Genomic DNA, 22,038 nt, shown 5'->3' on the forward strand with positions numbered 1-22,038 from the left:
ACACACACACACACACACACACACACACCACGCGCACAAACATACAAACAAACAAACACACAGACAAACACACACAGTTGCACAACACAACACAAACTAGGGCTCATCTGAACCCCGGACGTAGGTGTCGACCGGACATGTAGCACAACTTCCTAACGTACACAAAGCGTGACGAGTAATGCAATTTAGAAGGGTGCAGAGAAGCTGGGGTTTCGATGTACACACTCAGAAACGTTGGAGCCTACTCCTAGGTGTAGAGCTCCTTCTCTGTACTGTACAGATAGGTAATTGCACAAAAACAGTAAGAAAACCTACCTCAATCGTGAATTTGGCTGAAGGAATGAAAGCGGGGGTTGTAATAGGGAGAAAGGCAACCAGTCCACTATTCTAGGTACAGAAAAGTTGCAGTATTGCTGGTCGCGAATCACTGGTTTGGCCTTTATTACATGCAATCATTCATGACAATTATCCTACCATGTAGAATACTTTTTTTTTTTCGCATGACATTACCCTTTCGTTTCATCCAACAATGGCGTATTTTGAAACCAGGGTCTAGATTATGTGAAAGATTTGCGGTAATATTTTTGGGCCAAAAGATTTTCATCATAAGAAAATCTTTGCAACCGCGAAAGAAAACAGAATATGTGAAACCTTCAGCGGAGAATGCTTTGGCGTGTGGATCTTATGAGGTCTGCTGCCACTTTGGACCAACCGCCCTTGAAATAACAGCTCGTCCGAATGGTAGCAGCGTGAGAATGCACCCTGTCACCCTACAACCCGCTTGAATGTCCCTGGCTTATCATCACGTGCATGACCACGCCACATATAGCGTCATTTACTCTCCTTTCTGTCGCCCGTAGGCAATGCTCACGAAACTGTCGAGATAAGATCTTGTGTGTGGCTGACTTGATTCAAACCTCGCCGGAACGCATGCATACGACACCGGGCGGACAGTCGATCAGACTGCGTCGATCCTACAATTTCGAGAGACTGCACTATGATATAGTCTACGTCTCGTGGTATACGATTCTACAACGTACACTCACAAGCATATGATTACAGAGATGGAACAACATAAGAATTCAGAAGAACTTATCACACAGATAGTCTAATTCTGATATACACAAACACACAGCAAAGGGCTTCTTCAGCCAACCTTGAAAAAAAAAAAAAAACTTCCCCCCCCCCTCCCTCCAATGAACACTCCCTCCCTCCTCCTCCTCCTCCTCCTCTCCCCACTCACCTGGAAATCCCACCGGTGACACCACATGACTAGTGCCTGTGTTCAGTACCTGCGACAGTCACGTATTCCACTCGATATACCTCATGTCAACATATCTCGCATCGACATATCCCATACACCATATCCTACCATCCCGTTCATCATATCCCATCCTACGATACTATACGCTGTCCCAGCACAATATCCTACCCTTCACCAACGTATCCCATCCCGTACAGCATATCTCACCTCACGCGAACATATCCCACACACGACCAATATATACATATAGATCCCACCTCTGTGTCCACTATCCTAACTCAAGACAAACCCAGTGTAACAAATCCCACCTCACGACAAAATGTCCTATCCCACAACAACGTATGCCATCCAATTAGCAGATGTCCCACCACAAACCAATGCACCATCCTTCACCAACATATCCCACGAAATCTCTCTCTCTTTCCCACTCATTAAACAGTTAATCTATCCAACAACACAAATGACAAGGAATTCTTCACACATATCTTTAAAATCACTCACAGTCCTGTAATCTACATCTTCAAAAAACTATTTTTTCCCCCTCTCAAAAATTGTTTTGGGAGAAGCTGAGCGAGTGTGTTAGCAACTTTGATGCACGAGACCGGGTTATAGTGATGGGGGATTTGAATGCAAAGGTGAGTAATGTGGTAGTTGAGGGTATAGTTGGTGTACATAGGGTGTTCAGTGTTGTAAATGGAAATGGTGAAGAGCTTGTAGAATTGTGTGCTGAAAAAGTACTGTTGATTGGGAATACCTGGTTTAAAAAGAGAGATATACATAAGTATACATAAGTAGGAGAGATGGCCAGAGAGCGTTATTGGATTACGTGTTAACTGATAGGCGCATGAGAGACTTTTGGACGTTTATGTGCTGAGAGGGGCAACTGGAGGGATCTCTGATCATTATCTTGTGGAGGCGAAGGTGATTTATAGAGGATCTAAGAAAAGAAGAGAAAATATTGGGGTGAAGAGATTGGTGAGAGTAAGTGAGCTTGGAAAGGAGACTTGAGTGAGGAAGTACCGAGAGAGATTGAGTGCAGAATGGAAAAAGGTGAGAGCAAATGACGTAAGGAGAGGGGGGGGGGGGAGGAATGGGATGTATATAGCGAAGCAGTGATGGCTTGCGCAAAAGATGCCTGTGTCATGAGAAAGGTGGGAGGTGGGCAGATTAGAAAGGGTAGTGAGTGGTAGGATGAAGAAGGATTGTTAGTAAAAGAGTAGAGAGAGACGTTGGGACGATTTTTGCAGGGAAGTAGTGCAAATGCCTGGGAGATGGATAAAAGAAAAAGGCAGGAGGTCAAGAGAAAGATGCAGGAGGTGAAAAAGAGGGCATATGAGAGTTGGGGTGAGAGTATCATTAAATTTTAGGGAGAATAAAAAGATGTTTTGGAAGGAGGTAAATAAAGTGCGTAAGACAAGAAAACAAATGGGAACATCGGTGAAGGGGGATAATGGGGAGGTAATAACAAGTAATGGTGAAGTGAGGAGATGGAGTGAGTATTCTGAAGGTTTGTTGAATGTGTTTGATGATAGAGTGGCAGATATAGGGTGTTTTAGTCGAGGTGGTGTGCGAAGTGACAGGGTCAAGGAGAATGGTTTGGTGAACAGAGTAGAGGTACTGAAAGCATTGCGGAAGATGAAAGCCGGTAAGGCGGCGGGTTTGGACAGTATTGCAGTGGAATACATTAAAAAAGGGGGTGACTGTGTTCTTGACTAGTTGGTAAGGATATTCAGTGTACGGATGGTTCATGGTGAAGTGCCTGAGGATTGGCGGAATGCATGCATAGTACCATTGTACAAAGGCAAAGGGGATAAAGGTGAGTGTTCAAATTACAGAAGTTTGTTGAATATTCCTGGGAAATTATATGGGAGGGTATTGATTGAGAGGGTAAAGGCATGTACAGAGCATCAGATTGGGAAAGAACAGTGTGGTTTCAGAAGTGGTAGATGTGTGGATCAGGTGTTTCATTTGAAGAACGTATGTGAGAAAATCAGATGGGTTTGTATGTAGCATTTATGGATCTGGAAAAGGCATATGATGGAGTTGATTAAAAGTATATGGTGTGGGAGTTAAGTTGCTAGAAGCAGTGAAACGTTTTCATCAAGGATATAAGGCATGTGTACGAGTATTAAGAAAGGAAAGTGATTAATTCCTAGTGAATGTCGGTTTGTGGCAGGGGTGCGTGTTGTCCCCATGGTTGTTTACTTTATTTGTGGATGGGGTTGTTAGGGAGGTGAATGCAAGAGTTTTGGAGAGAGGGGTAAGTATGCAGTCTGTTGTGGATGAGAGGGCTTGGGAAGTGAGTCAGTTTTTGTTCGCTGATGACACAGCGCTGGTGGCTGATTCGGGTGAGAAACTGCAGAAGATGGTGACAGAGTTTGGTAAAGTGTGTGAAAGAAGAAAGCTAGAGTAAATGTGAATAAGAGCAAGGTTATTAGGTTCAGTAGGGCTGAGGGACAAGTTAATTGGGAGGTAAGTTTGAATGGAGAATAACTGGAGGAAGTGAAGTGTTTTAGATATGTGGGAGTGGATTTAGCAGCGGATGGAACCATGGAAGCGGAAGTGAGTCACGGGGGGAGGGGGTGAAGGTGCTGGGAGCATTGAAGAATGTGTGGATGGCGAGAAGTCGACGTGCTGTCAATGGATTGAAGCAGGACATGTGAAGCATCTGGGGTAAACCACGGAAAGTTTTGTGTGGCTGTAGTTTCGGTGCATTACACATAACAGCTAGAGACTGAGTGTGAACGAATGTGGCCTTTGTTGTCTTTCCCTAGCGCTACCCCGAGCGCGCGCGGTGGGAGGGGGTGCTTTGTTGTGTGGCGGGGTGGCGACGAGAATGGATGAAGGCAGCAAGTATGAATATGTACATGTGTATGTATGTGTGTATATGTGTGTGTATGTAAATGTATGTATACGTTGAAATGTATAGGCATGTATATGTGCGTGCGTGGGCGCTTATGTATATGCATGTGTATGTGGGTGGGTTGGGCCATTCTTTCGTCTGTTTCCTCGCGCTACCTCGCTAACACGGGAGACAGCCACTAAGTATAAAGAAAAAAATAATATATATATATATATATATATATATATATATATATATATATATATATATATATATATACCCTCCTACGTATTCAACATAAATATATGCATACTAGAATTAACTACATGTATTATCAACTTCACCCTTCCCACAAACACACACTGTGCATACAACCCTGTGATTTCTCACACTCTTATACAAATTCACACGTTTTACCATACCTGTACCTGCAAACATCAGACGGCAAAATAACGAAATGAATACACAACCGACACATTTGGATGCGGAAATGCGCAACAGGATTACTCTTAGCGTCGCACATAAGCAGGTAGTAAGGAAAAAAAGGATAACAGTAGGAATACATGATCATATTCCTATTGTGGTGGAGAATGTTTCCAGATTACGAAACAGAGGTTTACCCTTTTATAAGGTGTTATTTGTGCCACGATCACCGGCTGGTCCATTTACCTCCCCCCCTCCCCCTCTCATTGACGTGACGTCATAGCCGCCACCCATCCTGCAATGACTGCCTCACACCTTAGTCCTCAAGGTAAACTAGACTTTCTCAATAAAAAAAAATACAGGAAAGTTTCTGGGACATTAACTCCAATATTTTGCAATGTAAACGTAATCTTCTCAAAACCAGGTTAGCATTTTGTCTTGAACGTAACTGAATAGTGGAGAATGATAACTGATTGAATCCACTTCATAAGAAGGATAACCGCTTCTCGACTCTCGTAATTTAGTTTAAGGAGACATCATAACCTACTTCAAGGTGATCTAATCAAAGATAGACCGCGAAAAGGATTATGAATAGCGCAGAGCGGTTAACCCCTACCCACGCTGTGAGCGGTGGCTCAAAAGGGTATATAGAGTACATACAAAGGTCTAGGAACGGCGCCTCAATGATTAAAGAAACTAGGCTACAGATATGAGAAAGAATTGATCCGTCTGTAGCTTACTCTGGGAAAAGATTGACTAGCGCTCTACTGAACTCTATATCAGCCGGAGAGCGAACGACCACCAAATAATGAACTCTAAACCCACATTACCGTTACCGTGATGTGACAAGGGCCACGACCTGTAGTGGGACTGACGATGTTTGTAAACATGGCTGTTCTTTCCAGTGGTGCTTGTAGTTAATGGTTGGTTAAAAGTGTTGGTTTCACTGTACATGAATATTAAAGTATTTAACATAACAGTTATTATTATTATCATCATTATTATCATTATTATTATTATTATTATTATTATTATTATTATTATTATTATTATTATTGTTATTATTATTATTACTATTATTATTATTATTATTATCATTATCATTATCTTCTTTATATTATTATCATCATTATTATCATTATTATATTTGACGTGCTGTCAGTGGATTGAATCAGGGCATGTGAAGCGTCTGGGGTAAACCATGGAAAGCTGTGTAGGTATGTATATTTGCGTGTGTGGACGTATGTATATACATGTGTATGGGGGTGGGTTGGGCCATTTCTTTCGTCTGTTTCCTTGCGCTACCTCGCAAACGCGGGAGACAGCGACAAAAAAAAAAAAAAATATTATTAGCATTAGTAGTAGTGGTAGTAGTAGTTATTATTATTATCATATCATTAGCATTAGTAGTAGTAGTAGTAGTAGTAGTAGTAGAACTGGGCTACGACTGATACATTCTAAATGGATTTCTGAATATCGGTTACACCGGAAGCAGGAAATCATGTACGGTATGGATTTATCGCCGACACTGAAGGAAACTAAAGTCTGGTCTCCTCAAAGACCTTCTCGCTCCAGAGAAGTCCATCACCTCTCCACCGTGCAGTTTCGAAGCTGCAAGACCTTCTTAAGACGGTTTCTGGGCTCGTGTAATGATCATGACTCATGAAGCGGTCAAGGCAAACCATCGGAGCGTCTGCGGAGGCTCGGCTTTGGTTTTGGTGTATTTTGAATATATATATATATATATATATATATATATATATATATATATATATATATATACATATATATATATATATATATATATATATATATATATATATTATCCCTGGGGATAGGGGAGAAAAATACTTCTCACGTATTCCATACGTGTCGTAGAAGGCGACTAAAAGAGGAGGGAGCCGGAGGCTGGAAATCCTCCGTTCCCGTTTTTAATTTTCCAAAAGAAGGAACAGAGAAGAGGGCCAAGTGAGGATATTCCCTCTAAGGTTCATTCCTTTGTTCTTAACGCTATATCGCTAACGCGGGAAATGGCGAATATGTAATATATATATATATATATATATATATATATATATATATATATATATATATATATATATATATATATGATAGGGTGTAAGGAAGTAAATTTTAGATCGATGTGGATAAAACTGGAAGTGGATTGCGAAAGATGGGTGCTTATGCACCTAGTCATGAGAAGAAAGATCTTGAGAGGCAATGTGTATGTGTGTGTGTGTGTGTGGCTGGCTGGCTGGGTCGGTGTGTGTGTGTGTGTGTGTGTGTGTGGGTGGCTGGCTGGCTGGCTGGGTCGGTGTGTGTGTGTGTGGGTGGCTGGCTGGCTGGCTGGGTCGGTGTGTGTGTGTGTGTGTGTGTGTGTGTTACATTAATACGCGTCTTATACTTAACCCTCAATACACCATCGCCGTGGTGACACCATACGAAAATAACATTACATTACTCAGCGCCACACAGCACAGACAGTCTAAGGTTGAGTGATCAACGTCCTCGTTTAAGGTCGCGTTGTCTCGAGGACTGACAGCGAAAACTATTTTGCGTAAAGGATTCAACCTTCGTCGTACTGCATGCATACGATACCGGACGGACAGTCGATCAGCCTGCATGCATCGTACAATATCGGGAAAATTTACTATGTCGTCTACGTCTCGTAGTACTCAACAAATACACACAAGCATAGATACAAATAAACACAGATAGGTAATCATTTGACTCTGCGTCAAGACCGGAATCATGATTATTGCACAAGGAAAAGCGTCATACATACATGCATTTCAAAAGAGTTTTACTTCATTGCTGGAAGCGAGGGATGGAACACGACGTTCGTGTTGCAATCGGGATATGATACTGGCAGGGGCAACCTTTGCACTATAAGTGTTCATGTAACTCCTCGCGGGAGGCCTGGCTTCGATTATGAGAGAGAGAGAGAGAGAGAGAGAGAGAGAGAGAGAGAGAGAGAGAGAGAGAGAGAGAGAGAGAGAGAGAGAGAGAGCCTCCGCTGTGCCGAGGTTATTGTTACACCCAAAGATCTCTCGAGCAAGGCCTGCCAGTGAACAGCCTCCTGTATACATATGTATGTTTTACTGAAGCTCGCCAGCTTGTTACACAGCGAGTAGATAGAAAACAAAAACTCGCGCTCGACGAGGCTGTATTATCGTCAGCTGACTAGGGGGATCGAGTCTCGTGCGGGAACATCTCGTTTCAAAGGAGTCCTTCATTTCCCCTGATTCTGACGGAGGAAGCAGACTCCATGTTCCTATGCTCCTTAAAAGGGGAAAGGTATTTGTGTGTGTGTGTGTGTGTGTGTGTGTGTGTGTGTAATTACCTACTTGTACAGTACGGGGTGGAAGGTTAAACTGGTTGGGTCCCTTTTCTTGAACAATCTTTACTATCAAACAGCTTTCTGAATACGTGTATATGAGTGTTCTTGTGCACATATAGGCATGTATGGATCCGTGTGTGTGTGTGTGTGCCCGAGCCTTTGTAAGTGGGCGCGGACTATGCATTATAATTATCTCTTTGCAAATACTGTACATAGACCTTCACTCTTGTGGGCCTCCAACTCCTAACTTCAATTTCCTTGAGAACAGGTTGTTAACTTTTGTAAATTTTCCTTTTTTTTTTTTTAGCATTTACTATTTTTCATTTAGCTTGTTCCACATAGCCGTTGTTCTGCTGATAAGTAGGTGTTTTCTCGTCCCTGGTGGCATTCCCATAGACTGCTTACGACATAGAGTTGCGTCACTTCCTTTTGATTCGAAGAACTGGTCACCTCAAACATCAGTGCCACCTCTGAGAAACCTGGTGGTCATGGTACCATTTCCTCTTGTAGAAGAGGTTCAAGTGCTCCGCTTCCTTCCATTCATATGTCTCCTTTTTTTTCATATTCAATCGCCGTTTCCCGCGTTAGCTACTTAGCGCCGGGAACAGATGAAGGAAGGCCGTATTCGCTCACGTCCATTCTCTAGCTGTCATGTGTAATGCACCGAAACTTTAGCTCCCTATTCACAGTCAGGCCCCACAGACCTTTCCATGGTTAACCCTAACCGCTTCATATGCCCTGGTTTAGTCCATTGACAGCACGTCGACCCACGTGTACCACATCGTTCTAATCTACTTTATTCCGTGCACGCCTTTCACCCTCCTGCATGTTCAAGCCCCGATAACTCAAAATCTTTTTCACTCTGTCTTTCCATCTCCAATTTGGTCACCCCATCTACTTGTTCCCTCACCTCTGACACACACATCTTTTTTTATCAACCTCCCCTCACTTATTCTTTACATATGTCTAAACCATATCAGGACTCCTTCTTTAGCTTTCTCAACACACTCTTTTGATTACCATACCTCTCCTTTACCCTTTTATCATATACTCTGTTAAACCACCTGACACTACATGGTTCTCAAGCATTTCATTTCCAACATTCCCACCCTTGTCTGCACATCCTCATGTATAGCCCATGCCTCGCATCCTTATAAACTTGTTGGAACTACTATACCTTCAAACATTACCATCTCTACCCTCCCACACAACGACCTCTCTTTCCACACATTCTTCAAGAATCCCAGAACTTTCGCCCCCTCCCTCACCCTATGACTCATTTCAGCATTTCAGCTTCCACTTTACCCTTGAGCTTTGTTTCACACAAAGCCAGAACATCCAAGTTTCTTTCCTCAAACATGCTACCTATTTCTCCCTTCTTCTCATCTTTGTTACACTCACGCACATTTAGACACCACGATAAGTTCCTCTAGATAAGGAGTTACAGTTACTCTAGTCAATGATATGGTCATAATTTCTAACATGTATTGACTGGAATAACGCTAATTCAGTTATTAACTGTAACTCCTTTACCACGAGAAACATCATTGAATCTTCTATCATTAAATACACAAATGATTATATCATTGATATTAGTGAAGGTTTATACAAACTTGATAGCTTTGTCGTTGGCAAAATTTGTAAACAGTTCCCTTTCCTGTCCACTTAATAAACATTTTATGACAGGCGTTATGCCACACCCGAACACCACCAAATCGAACACCATCATCCAATAACGTTTGTTTACCAATGGCGTTTTGTAGCTACGTCTCCTCCTTGTATATCAACTGACTGTTCCACGTCTTCTATTTCATTCCTGTATCTCCCCTGACGATGTGATCATTACACGAAAGGTCACTTGGGAACTTATCGTGTCTCATTTTCGTTGTGGATATTTGTATGCATATACTACATTGCACGCACCACTAGACTGTGATGGAAGTTATGAAGGTAAAATCGCACGTCAGTAAGAGTTCATACAATCTTATTTAACATGTAATTTTAACATGTAATGTTTCGTGGAGACAATCCACCTCATCAGGTGCCACTACTTAGCTGGATGGCGGGACTCAAGTGTGATGTTAGGATTTAAATAACTTTGTTAAGTACTGACACCTGATGAGGTGGATTGTCTCCACGAATCTGAGACAGTTTGCTTTGCACTTGTCGGGGGGAGTAGTTTGCGTTGGGCGTATGTCTGGTGGATTGGAGTTCAAGATTGGCTTAGATAAGGCCACTGTTTACCGTCTGAGTCGGGAAGGTGTGAATATGTTTTAATAAGTGGGTGTTTACTGGGAATGAGGCGGGTTGGGGTGGGGTTTGGGCAAGCCAATCTACGAGTGGAGATTGTTGACGTGTGACGTAAATGTGGTTAGTAGAGGGTTATCAAATATCTTAAGTGGAGGAGGTTAAATGTAACTGTGCAGAACTGGATATAAATTATGCTTAGGTGGGGTTGTATTGGAAGTATGTTTGTTTTGTTGTGCAGCTGCTGAATCCTTGTGGTTGCTAAGCATCCGGTCATTGTTCTGTGTGCTCTGTTTGTGTGTGGTTTGTACTTTTGTTATGTTAGCTTTTGACAGGGTGAGTGACCAGGCAGGTCCGTCGTAGTTTTAGGGTGGAGCGGATGAATAGTTTGCAGATAATACTGATTATTTTTTTTTCTAATCTGTATTTCGTAACGAGAAACGTTCTGAGGACGTCTAGTTTGTTCATAGCCTTACTGTTTGTTGCTGTTCTGTAGTGTGGTGACAACGTCGCGCGCTTACCAGACGTTTGGTGCTGTGTTGAATGGACGTGGTTGATGGTTCAAGGTAATATGAGAGCGTTCGATGTATTCATCATGTTCGCCAGGGATTAAGTGGGTTCATATAGTATGAGGGCGTTCGATGGATTCGTGTTTGCCAGGGATTAAGTGGGTGGATGCAATTGTTTTTTTTAAAGGGAATGCAGACATTCTCTTTGGAGTAAGCTAGCGTTCTGGCTGCGTGACGTAATATTGCATGTTTATTGTTGCTTCTGTGGTGTCGAGGTGCTGTGACGTAACTGTGGGTCATCTGCATAAGAGAAAACTTTCACACCGTGGGACTGCGGATGGCCATGTGAGATCACGTACAAAATGATGAGATTCGAGAGGACTGGAGAAAGCAGTGCATCCCCGGGAAACTCCATCGTAGAGCTTGAATGATTCCAGGAACATCTTACCAAGGTTCCCAACACGGAGGTCGTCATGAGGGTGATGTGGCCTGGCGTGTGTTGGGGGGGGGGGGGTGGACAGCGAGGGGCCGGAGGTTGTGAAAGTAGGAAAAAACATAACGGGAGGAGCAGGTCCCCCTCCCAGGGTACGCCGGCCGCTTAAGCCACCGACACACACACACACACACACACACACTGTGCATTATGTACTTTTACCCTCAATAACACATACTGGAGATAGATACATTAACAGATAAATAGATAGATATACACAGAAAGAGTGATGAGTTAGCATTAACCTATATGTCATTATAACGTGATTATTTCACGAAAGTGCACTCGGGAACGTTTCATTTTCCCCGTGAACTCATAGGATATATATATATATATATATATATATATATATATATATATATATATATATATATATATATATATGTATATATATATATATATATATATATATATATATATATATATATATATATATATGCGTGTGTGTGTGTAAAGATTGTTTACATGAGGTAAACAAACAATGACATAAAAGGCTAAAAACTGTAGAAATATGAACATTACGTGGATGTATACACTGTCAGAGGCAGTGTTGATTGCACACAGACAGTATGCTGCATACAGCTAGGGCTGGTATATAGTCGCCAGTTGGTCGGGGTTCTGATACCGAGGAGTTTTGCAGTTACATGACAGAGTCCGGAATGCAAGAGCGGCATGTGGACAAAAACTGGATGAGGCAGACAATCTGGGCAAGACGTACTGGACCCCTAATCTCTCAACCGAACCTGTGCATCGGATGTGTCCAGGTTTTCTGTTATGTGATGTGTGTGATAGATCAGAGTTTTGTTCGTAAGTGAAACATATTTTTGGCATTATAAACTCTTTTTTTTTTTGTTTGTTTCCTAGGCTGCTGGGAGAGAAGCTGAGCTTATGTTTCGAATGATTTTGTTCTACTTTCTAAACTTAAATTTCAATTATTTAGTCTGAGATGTTCGGAAAGAGGAGCCGGGTATTCATTGACTGGACATCAATGTTTTTTTTCCCCTGTAAAGAGCCAGATCGACACATATCACTGAGTAGTTATGACAAGTTCCATATGCTATACAAAGAGCAAGAAGTTGCAATATACTGGAGACCGGACCTTAAATGGAATCAAAGACCTCCGATACAAATACTACTTATCACTGTATCAGAAGAATGATTACTACTATCATTACTATCCCAGTGCTACTACTACTACTACTACTATTACTAGCCTAGTCCTACTGCCGCTACTACAAATAATGAAGTTAATAACAATGTTTACTGGATGTAATGCTGACCTCTGCGAAGTCTTCAAGGCAGTTATCCATCCATTATATATAAGTCTATGGTAGACTGTGGTTTCGATACATTATACATGCCAGCTAGGGACTATATGTTAATGAAGTCGTTGTTCATTTCTTCGTGAACGCTGCCACCACCTGGCGAGGACGAGAAACTCGATGAACTAAGGTTTTATAAGCAGTACGAATCGGGTGCAGCGAAGAGTATAAAGGACGCAATAAGGGAGCCCCGGAATAATAGTAATAATAATAATAGTAATAATAATAATAATAATAATAATAATAATAATAATAATAATAATAATTATAATGATAATGATAATAATAATGATAATAATAATAATAATGATAATAATAATAATGATAATGATAATAAAGATAATGATAATAATAATAGAATAATAACAATGATGATAATGATAATAGTAATAATAATATTTTCAGGTAGGACAAATTTAACTCGAGCAATCCACTCTTTTAGAAAAGTAATCAACTCATTAATCTTTGTACTGGTATGTGTTATTACTTTTCATAAGGAAAGTTAAATGGTATTATTGTTTAAAGCTGCCTTAATTTGTATGTTATGCAGTAGGTTACGAGTTGGTTGATAGTTCCTGCTCTATTGCAAAGATGACATAAGGGATTAGAAAGATTTTTTTTTAAATGTTTATTAGCAAATGTATCAAAACTGTACAGTTTATTCTTAGGACAGCCATATCATATTCCTCCAGAATGTCAAGTCAAACACTAGCAACGGTCGCCATCCAGCTAAACAAAAGCTCAGGGCTTTTTTTTTTCTTTTCTAGACATGTTCATGAGACATGTAAGAGACTGTCTGGTCATTTTGTTTTGGTATTTCCGTAGGAGAACCAGGCTGAGATGGGCTCGTGGCTGCGACCTGCTTGGAAAACCCGAGGCCGGATGAATGATAGTTTCATCCTCTACAACTTGCCTACGAATCAACTAAGCTCTTGAAAAGCACTTAGTCCTGCAATGAAACTATTCATACGTAGCTATCATGTCTATCTTTTCCTCATCTCTTTGTAGTTCCGGCCATTCGTTTCTGGTACCATTCTTCCTGCATTCCGTTGGATCCTTTCTAGCGTTTTCTTTTTTCTTTTTGTTGAAGTGAGAGGACAGATTATTACGGGGTCTTTCAACTTAGTGTGGACATACATCACGTACATCATCCTGAATATCCTACTGTCCATAAGCACAAAGGCGATTTTCCCATCGACTTAGATACAGTTTTCATTCCTTACGATCCTTCCTCTCACGTAGCAGTCTGGTGACATGTTCGACAGGATGTCAAAACGACTATTACAGGTCATTTTCACTGATACGATACTCAACGTCTCATTATGTGAACTCCCTACCCTTCTTCTTGACTACATTTTCCGAGATGCATTTGTCCAGCCACTGTTGCATCTTGGCTCTTTGCAATATTTCGCAGTCCCTGACGCTTTGAGCTTCTTTCACAATGATGAAACGTTCACAGGAGGACTTTACTAACATATCATTGGTATATTTTGATAATGACATTCAAAAAGGGCAAATATCAGCAGGGGTGCACCTAGGGGGAATAGCGCCTATGACAAGCAGTGATATTGCGCCCCTGGGTTGATTAGAAATGTACATACAGTGGATGTATATAAACATATATAGAGTGTAATTATAAACTGTTAAAGAGTTAGGACAAACGTAGATTTGTATAAGCTCTTAAAGACTTAAAGACATCCATTTAAGCTCTTCAATGAAGTCAATTTCGAAATATATTCTGCTCCCTTGCATCATATTTACTGGATATGTATCGGTAACTGAGAGCATTATAATTTATTTTGGTATATTTTGACCATAACGTTCAAAAGGGGCAAATATCAGCAGGGGTGCACCTATGGGAAATAGCGCCTATGACAAGCAGTGATACTGCGCCCCTGGGTTGATTAGAAATGTACATGCAGTGGATGTATATAAACATATATACAGTGTAATTACAAACTGTTGAAGAGTTAAGCCAAACTTAAATTTATATATATTATATAAGCTCTTAAAGACTTGCAGACATCCATTTAAGCTCTTCAGTGAAGTCAATTTTGAAATATATTCTGCTCCTTTGCATCATATTTACTGGATATGTATCGGTAACTGAGAGCATTATAATTTATTTTCCATGATTATATCAAGTATAGAAGTGTTTGAATATCTCATCTTAAATAATTTTGAAAAAAAAAAAGTTTAGAGCTAAGAAATATCCAGAACTATTACCATCAATTTTTGGCATTTTTCTTAAAAAAATAAATTTCCTTTAAAAACTCATTATAAAAAGTGTTTTTCATTCTGAATACAAACCCGGTGTTGAAATAACGTTTAGTCCTCTTAATGATACTCGATTATAAGATGTATTTTTGGCATTTTTCACAAAAAAATGGATTTCCTTTAAAAACTCATTATAAGAAGTATTTTTCATTCTGAATACAAATCTTGTGTTAATATTTCGTTTAATTGACTTTATGACATTCATTTACGCTGTTAAATGAAGTCAATTTTATAATATGCTCCGTTCATTTGCATTGTATTTGCTGGGTATGTATAGGCAACTGAGAGCATTATATCTTTTTATGATTATTTCTTGTATAGAAGTTTTTGAATATCTTATCTTTCAATTTTGAAACAAAAAGTTTTTGGAGCAAAATAATACCCTGAACTATTACCTTCAATTTTTGGCATTTTCCTCAGAAAAATAGATTTTCTTTGAAACCTCATTATAAGATGTATTTTTCATGCTGAATACAAATCTGGTGTTAGAATATCGTTTAATCGTCTTTATGACATTCAATGAAGCTGTTAAATGAATTCAATTTTAAAATTTTTTTCGATGCTTTGCATTGTATTTAATGGGTATATATGGCTGACTAATAGCATTATGATATATTTTCCATAAGTATTTCAGATACAGAAGTGTTTGTATATCTTATCTTTTAATTTTAAAACAAAGTTTTTTGAGCTAAAAGATCCTCTTCAATTTTTGGCATTTTTTTTCACAAAAAAATGGATTTCCTTTAAAAACTCATTATAAGAAGTATTTTTCATTCTGAATACAAATCTTGTGTTAATATTTCGTTTAATTGACTTTATGACATTCATTTAGCTGTTAAATGAAGTCAAATTTATAATATGCTCCGTTCATTTGCATTGTATTTGCTGGGTATGTATCGGCAAATGAGAGCATTATGATATATATTTTTTTATGATTATTTCTTGTATAGAAGTTGTTGAATATCTTATCTTTCAATTTTGAAACAAAAAGTTTTTGGAGCATTTTCCTCAGAAAAATAGATTTTCTTTGAAACCTCATTATAAGATGTATTTTTCATGCTGAATACAAATCTGGTGTTAGAATATCGTTTAATCGTCTTTATGACATTCAATGAAGCTGTTAAATGAATTCAATTTTAAAATTTTTATATGCTTTGCATCGTATGTAATGGGTATATATGGCTGACTAATAGCATTATGATATATTTTCCATAATTATTTCAGATATAAAAGTGTTTGTATATCATATCTCTCAATTTTAAAACAGAAAGTTTTTTGAGTTTAGAAAATCCTCTGAACTATTACCTTCAATTCTTGGCATTTTTTCACAAAAAATGGATTTCATTTAAAAACTCATTATAAGAAGTATTTTTCATTCTGAATACAAATCTTGTGTTAATATTTCGTTTAATTGACTTTATGACATTCATTTACGCTGTTAAATGAAGTCAAATTTATGATATGCTCCGTTCATTTGCATTGTATTTGCTCGGTATGTATCGGCAACTGAGAGCATTATGATATATATTTTTTATGATTATTTCTTGTATAGAAGTTTTTGAATATCTTATCTTTCAATTTTGAAACAAAAAGTTTTTGGAGCAAAATAATACCCTGAACTATTACCTTCAATTTTTGGCATTTTCCTCAGAAAAATAGATTTTCTTTGAAAACTCATTATAAGATGCATTTTTCATGCTGAATACAAATCTGGTGTTGGAATATCGTTTAATCGTCTTTATGACATCAATTGAAGCTGTTAAATGAATTCAATTTTAAAATTTTTTCGATGCTTTGCATTGTATTTAATGGGTATATATGGCTGACTAATAGCATTATGATATATTTTCCATAATTATTTCAGATATAGAAGTGTTTGTATATCTTATCTTTCAATTTTAAAACAGAAAGTTTTTTGAGCTAAAAAAATCCTCTGAACTATTACCTTCAATTTTTGGCATTTTTTCACAAAAAAATGGATTTCCTTTAAAAACTCATTATAAGAAGTATTTTTCATTCTGAATACAAATCTTGTGTTAATATTTCGTTTAATTGACTTTATGACATTCATTTACGCTGTTAAATGAAGTCAAATTTATAGTATGCTCCGTTCATTTGCATTGTATTTGCTGGGTATGTATCGGCAATGAGAGCATTTTGATATATTTTTTTATTATTATTTCTTGTATAGAAGTTTTTGAATATCTTATCTTTCAATTTTGAAACAAAAAGTTTTTGGAGCAAAATAATACCCTGAACTATTACCTTCAATTTCTGGCATTTTCCTCAGAAAAATAGATTTTCTTTGAAACCTCATTATAAGATGTATTTTTCATGCTGAATACAAATCTGGTGTTAGAATATCGTTTAATCGTCTTTATGACATTCAATGAAGCTGTTAAATGAATTCACTTTTAAAATTTTTTATATGCTTTGCATCGTATTTAATGGGTATATATGGCTGACTAATAGCATTATGATATATTTTCCATAATTATTTCAGATATAGAAGTGTTTGTATATCATATCTTTCAATTTTAAAACAGAAAGTTTTTTGAGTTAAAAAATCCTCTGAACTATTACCTTCAATTTTTGGTATTTTTTCACAAAAAATGGATTTCCTTTAAAAACTCATTATAAGAAGTATTTTTCATTCTGAATACAAATCTTGTGTTAATATTTCGTTTAATTGACTTTATGACATTCATTTACGCTGTTAAATGAAGTCAAATTTATAATATGCTCCGTTCATTTGCATTGTATTTGCTGGGTATGTATCGGCAACTGAGAGCATTATGATATATTTTTTTATGATTATTTCTTGTATAGAAGTTGTTGAATATCTTATCTTTCAATTTTGAAACAAAAAGTTTTTGGAGCAAAATAATACCCTGAACTATTACCTTCAATTTTTGGCATTTTCCTCAGAAAAATAGATTTTCTTTGAAACCTCATTATAAGATGTATTTTTCATGCTGAATACAAATCTGGTGTTAGAATATCGTTTAATCGTCTTTATGACATTCAATGAAGCTGTTAAATGAATTCACTTTTAAATTTTTTTCGATGCTTTGCATCGTATTTAATGGGTATATATGGCTGACTAATAGCATTATGATATATTTTCCATAATTATTTCAGATATAGAAGTGTTTGTATATCTTATCTTTCAATTTTAAAACAGAAAGTTTTTTGAGCTAAAAAATCCTCTGAACTATTACCTTCAAATGTTGGCATTTTTTCACAAAAAAATGGATTTCCTTTAAAAACTCATTATAAGAAGTATTTTTCATTCTGAATACAAATCTTGTGTTAATATTTCGTTTAATTGACTTTATGACATTCATTTACGCTGTTAAATGAAGTCAAATTTATAATATGCTCCGTTCATTTGCATTGTATTTGCTGGGTATGTATCGGCAACTGAGAGCATTATGATATATTTTTTATGATTATTTCTTGTATAGAAGTTGTTGAATATCTTATCTTTCAATTTTGAAACAAAAAGTTTTTGGAGCAAAATAATACCCTGAACTATTACCTTCAATTTTTGGCATTTTCCTCAGAAAAATAGATTTTCTTTGAAACCTCATTATAAGATGTATTTTTCATGCTGAATACAAATCTGGTGTTAGAATATCGTTTAATCGTCTTTATGACATTAATTGAAGCTGTTAAATGAATTCAATTTTAAATTTTTTTCGATGCTTTGCATTGTATTTAATGGGTATATATGGCTGGCTAATAGCATTATGATATATTTTCCCTAATTGTTTCAGATATAGAAGTGTTTGTATATCTTATCTTTCAATTTTAAAACAGAAAGTTTTTTGAGCTAAAAAATCCTCTGAACTATTACCTTCAATTTTTGGCATTTTTTCACAAAAAAATGGATTTCCTTTAAAAACTCATTATAAGAAGCATTTTTCATTCTGAATACAAATCTTGTGTTAATATTTCGTTTAATTGACTTTATGACATTCATTTACGCTGTTAAATGAAGTCAAATTTATAATATGCTCCGTTCATTTGCATTGTATTTGCTGGGTATGTATCGGCAACTGAGAGCATTATGATATATTTTCTTGTGATTATTTCTTGTATAGAAGTTGTTGAATATCTTATATTTCAATTTCGAAACAAAAAGTTTTTGGAGCAAAATAATACCCTGAACTATTACCTTCAATTTTTGGCATTTTCCTCAGAAAAATAGATTTTCTTTGAAACCTCATTATAAGATGTATTTTTCATGCTGAATACAAATCTGGTGTTTGAATATCGTTTAATCGTCATTATGACATTAATTGAAGCTGTTAAATGAATTCAATTTTAAATTTTTTTCGATGCTTTGCATTGTATTTAATGGGTATATATGGCTGGCTAATAGCATTATGATATATTTTCCATAATTGTTTCAGATATAGAAGTGTTTGTATATCTTATCTTTCAATTTTAAAACAGAAAGTTTTTTGAGCTAAAAAATCCTCTGAACTATTACCTTGAATTTTTGGCATTTTTTCACAAAAAAATGGATTTCCTTTAAAAACTCATTATAAGAAGCATTTTTCATTCTGAATACAAATCTTGTGTTAATATTTCGTTTAATTGACTTTATGACATTCATTTACGCTGTTAAATGAAGTCAAATTTATAATATGCTCCGTTCATTTGCATTGTATTTGCTGGGTATTTATCGGCAATGAGAGCATTATGATATATATTTTTTTATTATTATTTCTTGTATAGAAGTTTTTGAATATCTTATCTTTCAATTTTGAAACAAAAAGTTTTTGGAGCAAAATAATACCCTGAACTATTACCTTCAATTTTTTTTCATTTTCCTCAGAAAAATAGATTTTCTTTGAAACCTCATTATAAGATGTATTTTTCATGCTGAATACAAATCTGGTGTTAGAATATCGTTTAATCGTCTTTATGACATTCAATGAAGCTGTTAAATGAATTCACTTTTAAAATTTTTTATATGCTTTGCATCGTATTTAATGGGTATATGTGGCTGACTAATAGCATTATGATATATTTTCCATAATTATTTCAGATATAGAAGTGTTTGTATATCTTATCTTTCAATTTTAAAACAGAAAGTTTTTTGAGTTAAAATAAATACTCTGAACTATCACCTTCAATTTTTTGGCTTTTTTCAGAAAAATATATTTCCTTTAAAAACTCATTGTAAGAAACATTTTTCAATTTGAATACAAATCTGGTGTTAACATTTCGTTTAATCGTCTTTATGACATTCATTTATGCTGTTAAATGAAGTCAATTGTAGAATATGTTCTGCTCCTTTGCATCGTATTTACTGGGTATGTATCGGTAACTGAGAGCATTATGTTCTATTTCTTATGATTATTTCTTGTATAGAAGTGTTTGAATATCTCATCTTTCAATTTTGAAACACAAAGTTTCTGGAGCTTAAAAATACCCTGAACTATTGCCTTCAATTTTTGATATTTTTCTTAGAAAAATAAATTTCCTTTAAAGACTGATTATAAGAAGTACTTTTCATTTTAAAACAAAAAGTATTTTGAGCTAAAAAAAAAGTACCTCTAACTATTATCAGATAAATGGGGAATCTATGAGGCGTCCTCTTAGTTTGTTTTTTACTTTCTATTAATTCCATCAAGTTTTCCCATATGTAGGCCCACGTTTCCAGTGATTTCCATTGACTTTACCATTATTGACATTATTATTATCATTATTATTATTATTATTATTATTATTATTATTATTATTATTATCATCATTATTATTATTATTATTATTATTATTATTATCATTATATGATATAAGATTGATCCTGATCATGCTTCCCAGACTTAATATATTCTCCGCAATTCAAGTATTCAAAAGAATGCCAGCTCTACTCTCTCACTCATACACAATATTTTGAGAATGGAAATGATGTGATTGAAATTAGAATATATTTGTACACTGGCTGAACCATTTTGTCTGTTCTTGTGTGGATTATGATGCGATTGAAATCAAAATATATTTGTAAGATGGCTGAACCATTTTGTTTTTTCTTGTGTGGTGAGTAAAACTTTGGACACCAACCACGTGGGAGCCACACTCCCGGGTTTGAGGTGTAAGCGACGTAAATATGTTGAGGTCCTCTGTTGCTACAGGTAGCCTTTCAGAGTTTAAAAATTCATTTTGCATAACCCTCATACAAGATCAAGAGGACAGAAGAAGCAAGTTTCGTAAGATAACAGGCTAGTGATAAATGTTATAGGTATGTTTAAGTAAATATGTATATATGTATATATTTATATGTGTGTAATACCAAAAGATATTGTGCCTTCAGAGTTGCAACCCCTCTTAGGAGCCGATTTGCTATTTACCCCCTGGAGGATAATCTCCACACAGGATAACATGTCAAGAGAGCTGGCTAGTCTAATATAATATTAGTTCACCGGCAAATGTAAGATTCATAATTACCCACGATCTCCTTTTCGGTCCTCGGTGCGGGTGGGAGTAAAGAAACATTTGGCCAGATTTCTCTATCAGCTAATGTATATAGCGATTTATTCTGGGTTCTCCTTCTTTACCCACTATTTTATGTGGCCAGTGCTTTCTAGGACGCCGGTAGCACATTTATTTCAGGGAGTTTGGTGTTCCTGCTCCTGTTTCCAGAAATGGGGACGACCAACACCAGTTCTTTGAAGCTGTTTCTCTCAAAAGGTGCACTTGATCCACTTTGTGTAAACAGGAATGTTGATAATGATAGATGTAGAGCTGTTCGTTTTTAGTTGTAATGGATGTGCACTGATAATATAAAGCAAGATGCTACATTGTCACCAAAGTGGGCGGGGCGTTCGAGTTAACTGCAGTAAAGATTTGAAATGAAAGGAAAGATTATCAATTCAAAAAGGAATTTGAGCATAACATTTCAGAATATAGGTGCAGCTGATTTTTTTTATTTTTGTCCCTACCTAGTTTACAAGTTTACTTGACTTTTTTATTGATGAAAGTGCCCAGAAAGAGAGAAAATTTCCTTAAGAATTAAGAGGTAGCTTCATAGTTCAAAAATACACAGTTGCCCACTATTATCATTAGCAGATTACTGAGGCCTCCAGGCAGTTCTAGTGACTCATCCATTCTTTTGGATGCCATCTGTTGCTAGCCAGCAGAGCTTACAGTGCAAGGATAGTACAAGTTATGGCAGAAAAGTACATCCATAAGTTGACACTAATTGCACTCTTCTACAGAAGCTTAGACAGACACCAGTAGCACTGAAAGGGTTATGTCGAATGACATGCAGCAAACATTCTTGAAGTAACCTTTTTGGCCAAAACTT

General features: G+C 36.8%; 1 protein-coding gene across 1 annotated transcript in view; it reads left to right on the plus strand.

The window, feature by feature from the left end:
- Positions 1–20,832: 20,832 nt before the first annotated feature.
- Positions 20,833–22,038, plus strand: part of LOC139752097 (WD repeat-containing protein 3) — a 50,947-nt gene continuing 49,741 nt past the window's right edge. The window contains exon 1 of the mRNA XM_071667973.1: positions 20,833–20,973. The gene's annotated coding sequence lies outside the window, so the exon portion shown is untranslated. The remainder of the gene's footprint in view (positions 20,974–22,038) is intronic.

The sequence above is a fragment of the Panulirus ornatus genome, chromosome 12, assembly GCF_036320965.1.
Source record: "Panulirus ornatus isolate Po-2019 chromosome 12, ASM3632096v1, whole genome shotgun sequence".
Taxonomy (NCBI): domain Eukaryota; kingdom Metazoa; phylum Arthropoda; class Malacostraca; order Decapoda; family Palinuridae; genus Panulirus; species Panulirus ornatus.